This window comes from Dermacentor variabilis, chromosome 4, assembly GCF_050947875.1.
Source record: "Dermacentor variabilis isolate Ectoservices chromosome 4, ASM5094787v1, whole genome shotgun sequence".
Classification (NCBI taxonomy): domain Eukaryota; kingdom Metazoa; phylum Arthropoda; class Arachnida; order Ixodida; family Ixodidae; genus Dermacentor; species Dermacentor variabilis.
In genome coordinates, this window is record NC_134571.1 from 8627056 (window position 1) to 8642988 (window position 15933).

The following is a 15933-nucleotide window of genomic DNA, read 5'->3' on the forward strand; positions in this document are numbered from 1 at the left end:
GTTTCCCTGCAATAAAGAAACTATGTGGTTGTGGAGTAGTGGTGAGGCTCTCCGGTGAAACGCGCTTAAATCCTTGAATGTTAACCATCTTTATTTTGTTTCCCAGGCTTTGATCACGATGCTACAAGGAGACGTGCTTTGAGCAGTAAGAAGCCTCCCAGCACTAGACACCCAAGAAGCCTCAGTGATGACGAAGTGCAAACATGCAGTGATGAACGTATATTTTATTTACGACACTCACAACACGGCTTGCTCGCACTAGTCCATAATGGGGCTTACCCTGGAGACGTGGTCAACGCGCACATGGGATAACGATCCCAAGCGTGCAGGGAATGGTGCGGCAGCGAAAGCTGCGACCATCGCCCAGTGAAGCAAGTGTTCGGAATGAGTCATGACTCGTATACAACCCTCGTTCCCGAATGGCGGGCCGGGATACGCAGTGACTGCTAGGTCGAGGTGAAGCTTCATCGTGACGGACCCCTGTTGCGTGCACAAGGGCGAGAGATATACCATGCCTTCAAACTTGAACTAATTTTATTCAAGGCGGAGGAATGTCTTCCATAGATGCTTTGAGCTCCTTTGAGGACGACATGCGGTACAGGGCAAGTTGCTGTCAGAATGATTACGAAATCTTGTTTCGGAGTTTCAAGTTAACATTTATATGGAAAACTTGCAGACAGCCGTAATTTAAGGCAAGTTCAGTTTGTGCAATTCTTCTACAGCGATCAAGATATCAATATTTGTTGATTATGCATTTTTACAATTTTTAACTTACCGCGTAAGAAGTGTTCTCCTAGGAGCGTAACGCACTTTGGAAGAGGCATTTGCGTTGCTCACATGTTCATTTAACTTAATGTGCGCTTAACTTTAAACACACTAAGTATAAAAGAGCGGGACTGCCGGATTGTAACTTGAGATTAAGTGTCCGTTGTAACCCGTTCAGCAGTAACCGTGGACTCCTCACCAGCGATTGCGCCGATTCGAACAGTATACAAGCTGGAATAGCTCGTTAAATAAGGCGAGGGAAACACAGGCAGAAAGAAAGCGCGAGCGTTCATCCCTATGTCATTATTGTTATGAACCTGTTCTTTTCTTCTTCGTGTGCCTTTATTTAAGATCGACTACACGGGGAGCTTCAAGCACAGCAGGCCGCGGTCACGGACGGTGGTGGCGCAGTTACAAGGGGGGCCTCGGAACCTCACGGCAGCGCATCGCGCAGGTGCGCGCTTGTGGCACTCGCGCGCGACGCTTCATGCGCCCTGTCGCGCAACAAGGAACGACTGACCAAAGCTGGTTCGTCTAGGTAAGCGTGCGACAGTGCAGCGGCGTGCTCGTAGCGCAGTGCGCGGAAGCGAAGGTGCATTCAGCATTGCCGCCATAATTATGACAGTGCTCCTTTGCGAATTCTCTCCCGGCTTGAGATCGGCGGCGCCGTTGCCCGAGATCCCCTGTGTGCTGCCTGCGGAAAGAACCCGCTTGGCGCAATGAATGTTAAACGGAACGTGGACAGGCATCGAAGACGTGTACCCAGATCGGCTCAGGCAAACTCGCCTAATCGCGAGGGGGGAACACGGGTATCCTACCAAGAACGCCCGCCACAACTGTATGGCAGTGATGCCTGCTGCTGTGCTTAGGCGCACCACATGTCCGGCGCTCAGGCTGTGACCGCGGCACATGGCTTCAAGATGACAAAGAGCGTTATTGGAGTTCCTCCACGATGCGGGGTTACATTCATTCTTATGTTTGCTTTTTCTTTTACTGTGCCTTCAAGAAATAGTAAAACAAAAGCGTCTATGGGGAGCTAGCGCAGGTCAGTTTGTGCTGTTCTAGTGCGCAGCGACAATACGCCGTCGCCGTCCGGCAGGGAGGCCACAAGAATGGCACGTCACTTTTAACGCCAACATACGCGCGCCTGCGTCAACGCTTCCCGCAGCCCGATGCGAGCTCTGTGCACGCGCGTTGCGAGGAGCGCGCGAGCTTTGCACGTTGTGCTACACCGCTGCCCGGCCAGAAGCTGCATGCATGTGCCCCAGAATGAGCGGTGAATTTGGCGACGCGACATCGGCAGCATGTGCTACTGAAAACTGTTGCCTCCGCCTGCTAGGCTGCGCGTTATCGCGCTACTGTAGGCACGCGTCAAGCTTAAGCACCAGTTGTTCATAAGCGCTTTGGCATTGCTCCATGCTGTTGCGTGGGCACGCTGGCAGTGAACCCAGAAACGGCCACGTCGCTGTCGAATGGCATCATGCGTGAGCAGAGATTAAGGCGTTTTAACGCAGTTGAGTGCATTTTAATGACTTCCCTGAGATGGAACGATGAAGGGGAGAATATAACAGCAAAGCATATACCAACAGTTCCTCTGGGACCAATAAAACCTACATACGCCTTAGCTCAAGAAAATACATTAAACAATCATGCCTATATTAGTCTAAGTTTGATATGTTTAGTGTGAAACTACTGCTTTCTCTGGATAGGAATGGTTGGTTGTAGAGCAAGCTTCGAAGTTCTGGCTTTATTGTAACTGTCATAGACTGTTGCGACATGTATGACAAATGCCAGATACTTCAACTCGAGCGCTAATGCCGGTATGCATGTCGCATCTATATTCGCACACCGGTAATACTTCTCTCGCGTCTTGCTACAACGCACGGGGAGTTCAAAATATTGCAGCTAACGCAAAACACAAGGAAGAACTCGCACATGTACTGCACGCAAAGCTCACAAGACATGCTCTTCGCTTCTTAAGTGCTGTAATGCATCATTCATTGAAAACAAGCAGGTTGGCCTAATTTGATATTACGCAAGCGTTTAGGTCACGTGCACACATCGCTCGTTACGTGCCTGCTTCGCCGTGTTTAACAGCCGCGAATATATGTGCTTTTGGCTGGAAGCTTCCTTCGGTATTGCAACGAAGCCACCGCACATATTCATCACTGATTAGGTAAACGCTTTCAGTCACATTTCACACAGTTAAGAGGGTGGCCGACGAAAAAGTAGCTGTTAACAAAAGCCGCATAAGATACTCGAGGCACTGAGCCTCAATAACACAAAAGCATCGAACTTTTTAGTATCAAATGCCACAGGGTGGCAGGGAAAAGAAGCGGGTGTGTGACACATTCTCGCTGCTACATTTAAGCCGAGTGCGATTTGTGTGCAAGTACATCGCTGGTACCCGCCGTGGTTGCTCAGTGGCTATGGTGTTGGGCTGCTGCGCACGAGGTCACGGGATGGAATCCCGGCCACGGCGGCCGCATTTCGGTGGAGGCGAAATGAGAAAACACCCGTTTACTTAGATTCAGGTGCACGTTAAAGAACCCCAGGAGGTCAAAATTTCCGGAGTCCTCCACTACGGCGTGCCTCATAATCAGAAAGTGGTTTAGGCACGTAAAACCACATAATTTAATTTTTAACTTCGCTGGCGTTGCGACACCTATCGGGGCGCGGTTTGCACTCGTCGTATTCTGCACTTCGATCAACGTCGCTGCACCGACGGGAACCAAGCGCAACTAGCAGACCGCGAAAGTTCTGGCAGCACAAAGACCACAGTGTTCGTCGACAGGCACTTGTTCATCAAGCTGTATTTTTCCAAGTTACTGCACAGCGCAGCGACTCGGATCGTCCTGCTACCACGGTCAGTTTCCGCTTCCTCGCCACGCACTCGGCTCACAAACTTATTTCACGAAGCGCCGCATCCTGTGTCCCCGTGCAGTGAGTCGCTGCTTAAGCATCAAGCCGATGGATTGGTGTGGCCGCACATTCAGCGGGAATGTGCGCACAAATAGAGAAGGCGAAGGGCGCACGACACTCCGGCAAGACAAGCGCTCGCAAGCGGCGCAAGGAAACGCGCAACAATGCGTCCTCGCCACCGCAAGCCTACGTCGTCCAGAAGCGCTGTTGAGCACTGCGGGACGCTGCAGAGGCGCCACTACATGCGCTCCGCGTTCACACATCCTAACGCGCACATAACGTTGCAAATAATTTATGGCCTCCCTCGCCTTTCGCCGTCGTGCACGTTAGCTTCAACGATGCATACAAGGACGACGACAACGCAGTGTACTCATCCACGTTGCGCTGAAGCCAATGTGTTGAACCAACTCGCCCACCCGGGCAAGAGCTGCCACTGTGTGTGTGTGTGTGCATACGCTGCCCGGGATGCTGCAGCGGCGCTAGTTATCGCGGAGCAGCTCCAAAACTGAATTGGTTGTTCTCGCATCGTCGGAAACACGAGCTACAGTTCTGCAACGGGGCCACACAGCAGGTATGTCCCGCGGTGAAGTTTCCCCTCTTTTCGAGGGCAGATCTCTTCCATGCGACTCCTGGGGGTTCGCCTGACCGGAAATCTGGAAGGAGAACGGAGGAAAAAATCAGCAGACGCCACTTGGATCGGCTCATTAGGCATATTCCCAGCGGCGTAGGGAAAGTATTATTCCACAGTGCCTCAGGGCCGTATTTAGTAAGGATTCATTTCAACCTTTTATTTTTATTCTCCGCATCATTGCCTCGCACCAACTGGCTGATTCCGGCGGCGATAATGGTGCGAGGCTACATCCGAGCCAAAGAGACGGAAAGAACAGAAAGTAAGAAATATCGTGGCTTCTGCTGCCAGGAGACGCTGCAGCAGCCCTGGAAGCACGAATCTATTCGGGTGAAGGTTACTTCGCAACGCGGCGCCAGGCAAAAAGCATAATAATAATAATAATAATAATAATAATAATAATAATAATAATAATAATAATAATAATAATAATAATAATAATAATAATAATAATAGTCGCACTTCTGTGCGCGTTACCGAGATTCCCTAGCAGATCTAGCTCGAGTGCCACCGTCTTCCCGAAGTACAGTATTGCATTTTTCACGCGCAATCGGATCAGCGACTCTCGGCGATATAACTTTCCACGAACATTGTGGGATAACAGGCTAAGGTCCAGCGGAGAGGACGTCCACCACTTCAGGGCGGCGTCGCTTTATGCGCTATGTCACCCAAAACATTGACGTATGCCTCAAGAGCTGAGGACACCCGCCGACAACGGCCCAACCAGCGATCACAATTAGATCCGGCAATCCGATATTCGTCATGGCCACTGTCGTGCCGAGTGCAGACGTGGAAGCATCGGCTCCGTTTCTTTTTCCATGCTCCGCTCGTCAGTTTTGAGAGTGCAACGAAAAGAAGCATACCACTGGATCCGCGAAGCGACGGCGAATCTACTGACACCAAGATTCCAGGTGGGGCTTGTTTTTTCACAATATTACGGAACGTTTTCTGCTCCTTAGTGAGGAGTAGGGCCTTTGTTGGGGCCTAGTAAGCCCACCTGACCGCAGCCATGGCGGATACAAACATGGAAGATGAAGATTTTACTGGACATCAAGGAAACAATGGTCAGGACGACTACGGCTGGCAAGTAGTGGCTGGCCGAAGATCACGAGCTAGCACGATCAGGACAGCACATTGCCACGTAATTAGCGAGAGCATGCAGTCAAGGGAACCGCCGTCGGTGGAATGGTCAAGAATCGGATTATCGAAGCTTCGACGATGCCTCAACTGCCCGAGGAGAGCAGAAAAATTATTATACGACCTCGAGGAGGGCTCAATTTGAACAAGGTGAGCACCACCACGATTGGTTCCGCAGTCATCGAGGCGTCCGGCCTAACGGAAGAGGAGGCCCGTGAAGATGTTGTACGTCTCCCCGAACTTCACTCAAAATATCATCGTAGTCAGCACACCTAAGCCCGAACATGCTGCGAAGTACGTTAGAATCAAGTCTTTCAAGATTATGGAAGCGGAATACGAGGCAAATGCATACGAAGCGGCACCACATGCCACATGCAAAGGCGTCATCCGAAGAGTGGACATCAGAGACTCGCAAGCTATAATAACAAGAAACATCGTGCATGACTTGAACCCGCTTGCGCTGGCTGCCAAGCGCATCAAGACGTCGGGATCGGTCATCATACTTTTCGATGGACTCAAAGTGCCCAATTTTGTCAGGTACGGATCCACACTAGTGAGATGCTACTTCTACAGGAAGCAATTCGACGTCTGCTTCACCTGCGGAAGGGTCGGGCACCGCTCTGATGTGTGTCCAAGACCTGACTTTGTTCAGTGCAGGGGATGTGGAACTCGCAACCCAGGAGATGAACATGTGTGTGGGCCTAAGTGTAAGTTTTGTGAAGGCGATCACCCTACCGGCGACAAGTTTTGCAACCAAAGATCTCAAATCCCTTACGTCGTGCGACTTCGTCGAAGAGAGCGCAACAGGACTCGGTCGTCAACAAGAGTGCAGTCGGAAGCGCAACAGCTGGCGCCCAACCATCGCCCCGAGGACAGGGAGCACTCACGCTCCAGGAGTCGCACCAGATCCAGGCATCGCTCACTATCCAGGGAGAGAAGGCGCTCCAAGTCAAAGGAAGCGCAGGTGTGCTTCGTGCAAAGAGACCCAATACCTGGCGAGAAGACGACGCCAGGAACCACCTGGGCTGACAAAGTCAAAGGTATGGCGAGGGTTGTTGGGGGCGCCTCGGCGGTTGTGGGTGATGACAATGACGCCAGAATAGAGCAGTTAATTAAAGAAGTAGCTTCTTTAAGAAAAGCTAATGAAGAATTGACCAGGCAGGTAGTAGAGCTTCGTAAAAAAGACCAGTCGAGCCCTGCTAGAGTAGAGATAGATAGACCTGTAAGCAAAAGTAGCGATCCAGGAGAATCCAGCTCTCCTGCCCCTAAAAAGAGGGCGGTGAGTTCCGAGGATGAGTCAGTCTTCTCAGCCCTCAGTGAAATAAAATATGCAATTAAAGCGATAAGAGAGACAGTGGAAACGACCAACTTTAAAGTGGATAAATTGCGGAAATGGAGACTAACGGCGGAGAAAAGACTTAGGAAAATTGAGACGCGAGGGGATGACGACGATGAGTATCTGCCATCGGAGGCGGATAGTATAAAGTCCATTCCTGGATTGTCGGGGGCCATCACAAAGAGGAAAGTAGTGGGTAATAGAAAGGCAGCCTCACCTAATAACAATGGACAGTAATCATGGATTTAACGTGTGGCAATGGAATTGTCGCGGGTTCCAACACAAGAAAGCAGCACTGTGACAGGTGATCAGGTCATCTGAGGCCAGGCCAAAAGTAATTATGCTGCAGGAAACCTTAGCGGACGAAATTATGCTTACTGGGTACAAAGTTATATGTAGAGACAAAAAAACGGGGAGGGGGTTGGCGACCCTCATTGACAAAAAGTTGCCATACATTGAGCATGATATTAATCTTAGACATTCCAGGTTTGAATTTATTCTAGTTGAGATAATACTTAAAAGGAACAGAGGTAAGAGGCAAAGCATTTTCTGTTTGAATATTTACAGCAGTCCTAACGACATGAGACAGAGGTTTAGAGCACTCTTCAACAAGGTGCTTTCGGTTGCCAAAAACTCCCCGCTCATTATTGGAGGGGAATTTAATGCTCCCTATCACACATGGGGATAAACTTGGAACACAAAGAAGGGAGAGGAGCTATGGAGTCTTGCCATGGATATGGGGTTATGCTTGATTACTGATCCGGCGTATCCCACCCGTTGTGGCACGTCCACAAGCAGGGACTCCACACCAGATCTTACTTTCGTAAACAACTCAAGAGGAGCCAATTGGGAAAATTCAAACATGGATCTCGGGAGCGATCATTATATCATACACATAACCATACGTATACCGAGACAGGAAACTAGAATCTTTAAATTCACTGATTGGGATCAGTTCAGAAAAATCAGGGCTAACAGAAGGAAAGTGGGGCCTCTAGATGCCGAGCAGGATCCGCTTCAGACGTGGGTCACCCAGCTCAGAGAGGACGTCAAACAGGCCACTAAAGAAATCAGGACAGAGGAAAATATTGAGGCTATGGACAGCAAGCTGGCGCATCTCATTGAGGCCAAACAGTCTATATTACATAGATGGAAAACTCAGAGACTTAACAGAAGGCTAAGGAAAAAAATTGCGCAATTAAACAGAGAAATTGATGATCACTCGAAGACTCTCGTGAAGCAACAGTGGGATGAAATCTGTAATTCGGCTGATGGTAGACTCAAGCATGGAGGTAGCTGGAACCTCCTCAAGCACTTGCTCAACGAGAATGGAACAAGGACAAGCAAGAGAACAGCTATATCTAAGTTGGTTCATCAGGAAAGCCAAGATAAAACACAAAAGGATATTATGGATAGTCTCGCAGCCAAATATCTCCCACTTAAACAACCAAACGAAGAAGACGAGAGCCCCGAATATACGGGAGGCATATGTGAAGAACTTGACCGAGACTTTACTGAGAGTGAAGTGAGGGCGGCTCTTCACAGTCTTAATAGTAGATCGGCGGCTTGACCTGACGGAATAACTAACAAGATATTAAGAAATATGGATGATGAATCAATTTCTTATCTAACTGAACATTTCAATGAGTGTTGGAGAAAAGGGGTATACTCAGAGGAATGGAGGGTGGCCAATACTATCCTCATACCAAAGCCAGGAAAACAACTCGCTCTGGACAACCTCCGTCCTATTTCCTTAACATCCTGTCTAGGCAAAGCTATGAAACATGTCATCCTAAATCGACTCACTAAATACGTTGAGCAGAACGACATCCTCCCATACAACTTGATCGGCTTTCGTCCCGGGCTGTCAACTCAGGATGCTATGCTGCTGATCAAACACCAACTTATACAGGCCAGCCCAGCGCATCCGAAAGCTCTTTTGGGATTGGATGTGGAAAAAGCTTTTGATCGTATAAAGCATAAGGCAATACTTGGCGTCCTCTCGGAGATGGCGTTAGGTAAGAGACTTTTTAACATGATTAAGGACTTTCTTAGAAATCGAACTGCACAACTCATGCTGGGTGAGCTTAAATCAGAAGCTAAGAATTTGGGAAATAGGGGCACTCCACAAGGGGCTGTGCTCTCACCCATGCTATTTAATTTAGCAATGTAAAAGGTTGCAAGAAATCTGGAGAAAATTGAGGGTATACATTATGTGGTATATGCCGACGACATAACCATATGGAGTGCCAAGGGTAATGTAGGACAGACAGAGACCAGATTACAGGAAAGTTTATATGTTGTAGAGAACACACTGAAATACATGGGGTTGAAATGCTCGGCAGCCAAATCAGAACTCTTGGTCATTAAACATCGCAGAAAAGGTCGCAAACCAAGAGGTTATATTCCGGAAGATGAGCCAAGAGTGTGCTTACACACTCATGAAGGATCTGCACTCAGGCTAGTTGAAACAATCAAGGTTCTTGGGTATCACATAGACGGAAACAATGCTAACTATAGAACAATACAACATATCTCGGATAAAACAGATGAAGTCATTAAGTTACTAAGGAGAATTACCAATAGACACAGAGGCTTAGGAGAGGACAGCGCTTTGAGGCTAATACACACCTTTGCTCGCTGTCACTTGACTTATGTGGCTGGATTATTCAAATGGAAGCAGGCAGAACTTAACAAAATTAATGTGATGCTCAGGAAGCTCGTTAAAGTAGCCCTAGGGATACTCAGTAACGCTGCAACTGACAAACTCATGAGTCTAGGGGTGCACAACACAATGGAAGAAATCGCGGAGGCCCAACAGCTAGCGCAACACGAAAGATTGACAAAATCACGAGCTGGCAGGAACATATTACAGGCAATAGGTGCAGAACTGAATACATCAAGGAGCCCAATAGAGGCTGAAGTAGAATTAAGGACTGACGTTAGGAACAAGATCAGAACCAACCCTCTCCCCAGAAACATGCATCCAGAATATAATGTCGAAAAGAGAAAGGCAAGAGCTAAAGCACTCTTGCAGGAAATAGAACAGCAGAACCAATTGGCAGCTATAGTTGATGCAGCCTGGGTGAAAGGTAAAGAAGCATATACGGCAATTGTCTCAAATTATCAAGGGAAGGCGCAATATGCTATCACTATTTTTACCAAGAACCCCATGGTGGCGGAACAAGTGGCAATTGCTCTAGCCATCAGGAGTAATAAGTGGGCCTGCATTTACAGTGATTCGAAATCCGCTATAAAGTGTTTTGATAAAGGCCACGTAGCTGGTGTTGCAGCTAAACTTTTTTGAAAACATTGGGATTATGAGTACTGAAATTCGATGGTTTCCTCCGCATATGGGAAAAGTGGACGAGACTCGGATAAACCTCAATGAGGTTGCTCATGACTTGGCACGAGGACTTGCTAACCGTGACAGTCACAACCGAGCCAGGGAATCTAGAGATCATTTAATAACATACAATGACATTACCAAACACTACTATTTAGGACGCAGGCAATTCCCATTGCCACATTCAAAACTGAACAGGGCTCAAGCAGTCTCACTGCGCTTATTGCAAACAGGTACATATCCCACACCGTACACTATTAATAAAATATATCCAGAGAGGGAGATTAAGATGGACTGCAACGATTGTAATGGCATCATTGGAATCAGACATATGCTGGCGGGGTGCCCCGCGATTCTCCCCAACCTCGTTGAAGAATGGACACAGTGGGAGAAATGGATTCAAACCCCATTGTTTCAGAACCAACTAAGGGCCGTCCAGAGGGCCCAGGATGTCGCTGAAAGGCTTGGCCTGACAGTGCCAACGTGGGAGCGGTCCGCCTTGATTTAAGAATTCGAGCCTCCGGGCCTCATTCTAATAAATGTTTTCACACACACACACCGTCGTGCTGCCCGTACGGGATGACCGGTGAAGAACGCAGCGCCAAACGCACCTCGAAAGCATTACGTGCGAAAAAACCGGCTAATCACGTGCGCCAATCCTCCGCGACGACGTCAAAAACGTTGCCCCTTCTGTTGGCGGGCATTCGAGTGCAATGTTGCGTGCGAACAATGCGTTGGCGGGCTAGTTGGTGCGAATCCATGAATACCTTGTTTAGCGCAAAAAGACAGACACAAGAAAGACGACAGGACAAGGCGCTTTGTCGACAAGGCGACAAAGCGACAGACAAGCGCCTTGTCCTGTCGTCTTTCTTGTGTCTGTCTTTTTGCGCTAAACAAAGTATTCATGGTTGCGTGCGAAGTAGGCGCGACCTTCCGGTAGGCCTTTCTTGGAGCCTGCCAACAACGCGGGCCGTATTTTGCAGCGCTCCATTTCATTTCCCAATATTTTTCTATCATTCGTCGCGCTCTCTGGGCGATCTCAGCGATTACAGCTGTGCCCGCTACAATTCCCAGCTCCGACGCCTGCTGTCGCGGCACATTGGTGTGGCGCCAGTGGGAGAGCATCATGTGCTACGCTGTTCCCTTTGGCAGGACACACGCCCTGCCAAAGAGATATGCGCAGTCTATACTCCGTTTCATACATAGCAGTCAACACACTGTGAAGGCTAGATAGAGTTCTTGGAGTCGCTTCGTTCGCACATGAATATAGTTCGGTGTTTTGTAACCGCAATTGTGCGCAACTGCTTTTCATATAGGCTCAGCATTGAATAAAACAAATTTTAATCCTTAGCAACAAATACACTCTGCTATACTACGGCTGCTAATGTGTTGTATTAGACTATTGTCCGACTTCTTAAGTTTGTTACCATTCCTTAATACTTCAATCTTATCGCGAAAGTCAAGTAACTTATGAATGATCGGACGCGTATGTCCCTGCTGGAGTCTTCAAATTCTGTGGCATATTTCAATCTTGGGACAACTTATCTGTAGCTTTTCTGCGAAAAATCCAGCAATGCTGCTTAGCAGTGAACTATTGCTTTCTTCGGGATGTTCAGAAAGTCCGAACAGGACGAGATTATTTCTGCGCAAGCGGTTCTCAAGATGATCATTCTTGTCGATAAGTTGGTTGACCGTGTTACTTAGGGACAAGAATACATTGGAAGACTCGGCAGGGGAAGTAATAACATCACTGGGTTTAGAAGACAGAAAATTCAAGAGAAGTCATCTTAGTAACAAGCGCAGCCACCGTGACTTAATTACTCCAAGAAGTTGTTTCCAAGGCGACCACTTTTGCCAACAGAGAATCGACTTTCTGAGTAAACGATGACATTTTAGATCGAAAATCCGCAGCGGCCTCTGTGTTAGGTGACGAGGATTCGACAGCAGTAACCCGAGGGTCTAAGTTTTGAAACCGAGAATTGACAGACTGACGGAAGGTAGAGATGTCAAGAGCCATTTTTCCCTGTCCTGAAAGCAGTTTAATGAACATTTCGGCAACTGAGGGCTCGTAATTACTATTTTCGGAAGTTTCGTCACAGGAAGAGTTACTGGCTAATCGGGTAGCTGGTCTGGTTCCCTGTGCTTTATTCTTGAGGCCAGAGTTCAGTTCATCAATTGTCACTCATCAATGTCACCGCTTCTCACCTTTTGTAAGGCACTGACATGCGTGCGGTGGTTGCTCGCGCGATAGTACTAAAAATGCAGGAGGCTGTGCACATAAACATGCCATGACAAATCTTCTAGTTTGGCCCAATGATGTGTCGTAATAGAAATGTTATGGAGAAACCCAAGAAAATAAAGTGTGAAAATAGTTATGCAAGCATTCATTAAATTGGATCCATTCCAATTACAACAAACACAATTCAAATATATGAACGTACATAAAACATACATGCTCCGCACCTTTTGTGCCACTGTGTAAACTTCCGAATTAAAAAAAAAAACAAAGCGGCACTCAATATGCACAACACACCATTGCTCCGCGTCGAAAGCGCAAGAAACACAAGTAACAACGGATATATTGTAATACGCCGCCAAGAGTAAAATCACGTGAACAAATGCTCCGATTGAGGTCACATTTCTCAGGGAGGTTCCTGTAAACAGAGTAAACTAGTGGCTTTGTAAAGAATATTTGATACATTCCGGTCTGGGTGGGAATCGAACCCAGGTCTCCAGGGTGCGAGACGACCGAGCACGCTCCCCTGAAGCCACGACTGCTCCACAACGGTTCTGGCTGTATCTTCGACTGGTCACCTCCGTCCCCTGAAGCAGAGTCGGCCAGATCCAGCGTTCCCCGAACTCGGAGGTAGAGACAAGCTTGCCATCCGATTGTTGTGACTTGCTCTGGGAGGAGGAAATGGCGGATGCGAAAGCACGTGTCTACTAGCTGCCAACGTGTGATGTTTCGCCCGCCGGGAAAACCGGCGGACGCGCCGGTGGGACGAGCGTTCGTCTAGACGCCAGCATGCAGTGGCCTAGGTTGCCTAGGTTACGGAGGACCGTCGCCAATAGCAGCGACGCTGTACTGTGACGACTGCTCCGACGACAGGGCTCCTCAGACAAAGCCACTTAGATTTGCCTCAGAGCGCTCGAAGATGGAGGAGAGCGCTCGAGAAGAACCAGCCGAACGCAGGGCGCGCGCCCCATTTCAACCAGCCGAAGAGAACGCCGCTCTAGAGTGCTCAGAAACGACCAGCCGAAGATGCCGTAAAGGTGCCCCTAAAGCGTGCCTGATTGCACACGTCACGTGGTCACATAGACGCGCTCGTTCCAGCGCGTTCGTCATTGTGTTCTTCCACAGATGGTTCCGACGCGGCTCATCATGCCAGCGTTCCCATACGCTTCCCCCTTAACGTTTTAGAAACGAGTAACACTTGCTTAATCTTAGCGCGACAGCGTTAAGGAGCTCGTGTTGCAGAAAAGCCGGTGTCGGCGGCGGCGTGGGCCGTGAGCGAAAAATCCTGGAAGGCAATTCATAAATAAAAACAACTTGCAAGATGGGTTGGGTGGGAACAGAACCAGGGTCTCCGGACTGTGAGACGGAGACGCTACCACTCAGCCGTGAGTTCGATGGTCTAAAGCGGGACAAAAGCGCCTCTAGTGAATGCGGTGTTGCCTTAGAAACGTGCCGTAGAAAGTTATACTGCGGTGTATATCGGTAATTATGAGCCCGTAAATTACAGAAGTCGCAGTTAAACGAGTAGTGAAGTACGTTTCCACTACATTTCTTCTGCGCTTGGCGCACACGCAGAGCCATCTTGCAGCAAACACAGAAGACCCCCTCCTCGCAATGTACGGCGCTGCCCCGACAGCTGGCGCGCCACTCGCCCGCTTCTCCCCTTCGTCTCGTTTGAGAGCATTGGGGCCATGCGGGGACCGGTGCAAGGATGCCGCAACACCCTTGCATTTGATAGGTTTTCTCGCTCTCTACCCTTCCAACTTCCAATTTCGACCAACCGCAATACGTGTATAGATCTCGCGTTCCATAACCAGGGCACGGTTAAAGAGGTCAAGTACTGCAGTTGCCATTTCACAGACCATAAGGCGATGCTTCTTGCGGATGGGCGGAAGAAGCCAGCAGAAGAGCAACAAGTCGAAGGGGAGCAAGAACAAGGAATATAACGCGTACCAGAGGATGTACCAATTGACGAATTCAGAGGGGATGCCAACGCGGATGATGCTGATACGAGTGCTGTTGACACTATCGCAATCATAGTGCGATGAAAGTGCTCTTGAAGACAGGGGACGACATTCATCCAGGTTTGTCATGCCAGAAGAGCGATTTGAAGGAGTCCACAATTACTTACACTACGATGAGTTAAAATGCCTATGTGGTGTGTGTGTATGTGTGTGCTGAGTGACCGAGATACTGAGTGCGTGTGAACGCTAAAGGAACAGGGGAGCAAGAAACGTTGTAGTGTGCACAACACAGTGCGGTAATGTAGATTGTAAGGAGCACTTGTTAGAATAAATAATTAGAAAAAAGTTGTGCTGTGGACTTAGAAGTGTTATATATGAAAACTATTTCTTTGTGTGACCCAAGAGCATGCTGAGCGAATGAGTGGGCGGTGCGAACGGGGTGCGATAACGCTATCGCGTTTCACTCTTGAAGGCGAAGCTTAAGCGTCCTCCAATTTTTGTTGTCACAAATCATCAACTGATCATGCAATACTCAAATAACCATCCATGCGTCTAGATGACAGTGAGGTAACTTCATCTATTTCCAGATTTTTTTATAGCCTTGCAGCGTGGGTGTCGGTGATGGCAGTGACGACGACTTACAGGCATCCCCCTTGATACGGGGCGGCGACTAGTCTCGACACCAGGTGCTGCGGGAGAAGGCAAAAAGTGGCTGCAGTTGCGGTGCGTGTTCGCATATTGTGTTTCTTAGACGTCGCGCCTTCTAAGCGGGACGCAATCTGTCATCCCAGCGGCACTGTGCCGTCACTGGCTACAACCGGCGAAAGCGGAAGCTGCTCGTGCAAGAGCCCTGCGATCGACGTTCAATGAGACAACACACATCTGCAATTGTGTGGAGCGCATTCGCTGTGCATGCAGGGTTCCTGCGGCGCCTGAGGGGAGACACTACATAGGATAGTGGCTTTAAAAAGAAAGGACCCAGCAAGCTTGCTCGGGTGGCTATTCGCTGTGGTGTTGTGAACTATACGCGATAGCGCGCGTCATGCCTTTCCGAGTTGCGGGACTACGATAAAAGAATAACAGTGCCGCTTAAGACCTTTCGGCGTACTTCATTTTGGGCCTGCTCGGTTCACTTCCCGAACGGAAAGCCCACCGAGGTGAGCCCGCACCCAAAACTGCATTTTGGATACGAACGAAAGGGGCGCGTGTTATACTGCGTAACTTGTGCAGCGATTGCTCCATTACGGCAAATAAACAAGACTGCACGGAACTTGACCGTGTCCAGTGTTTTAAATGCACATGAATTAGTAGCCTTCGAGTACTCGTGACCGCGAAAAGAGGAAGCACCACATGACCAGCGTGCACAGAAATAGGGCTGCGCATGGGTCAACTCTTCCCTTAATATCTCTTCTTCTTTTTTTGCGCGCGATGTGTGGGCGCTTGAAATGCTAAGATTATGCGATGCTCACACGCGCGAAAACGCGAAGCGTGCTCAGCCGTTCCTAACAGAGCTGGTGCCCCCTTCAGCGATGTCGCACATGGATACGCAAATTATCGTGTGTTCTCCATTGTCTTCGAGGGAGAAATAACAGAAAGGCA

The 15933-nt window shown here is 48.8% G+C and overlaps 1 protein-coding gene across 1 annotated transcript in view; it reads right to left on the bottom strand.

The window, feature by feature from the left end:
* Window positions 1-204: 204 nt before the first annotated feature.
* LOC142578639 (major facilitator superfamily domain-containing protein 6-like) overlaps window positions 205-15933 on the bottom strand; it is a 201266-nt gene continuing 185537 nt past the window's right edge. Inside the window, exon 6 of the mRNA XM_075688065.1 lies at window positions 205-4340. The gene's annotated coding sequence lies outside the window, so the exon portion shown is untranslated. The remainder of the gene's footprint in view (window positions 4341-15933) is intronic.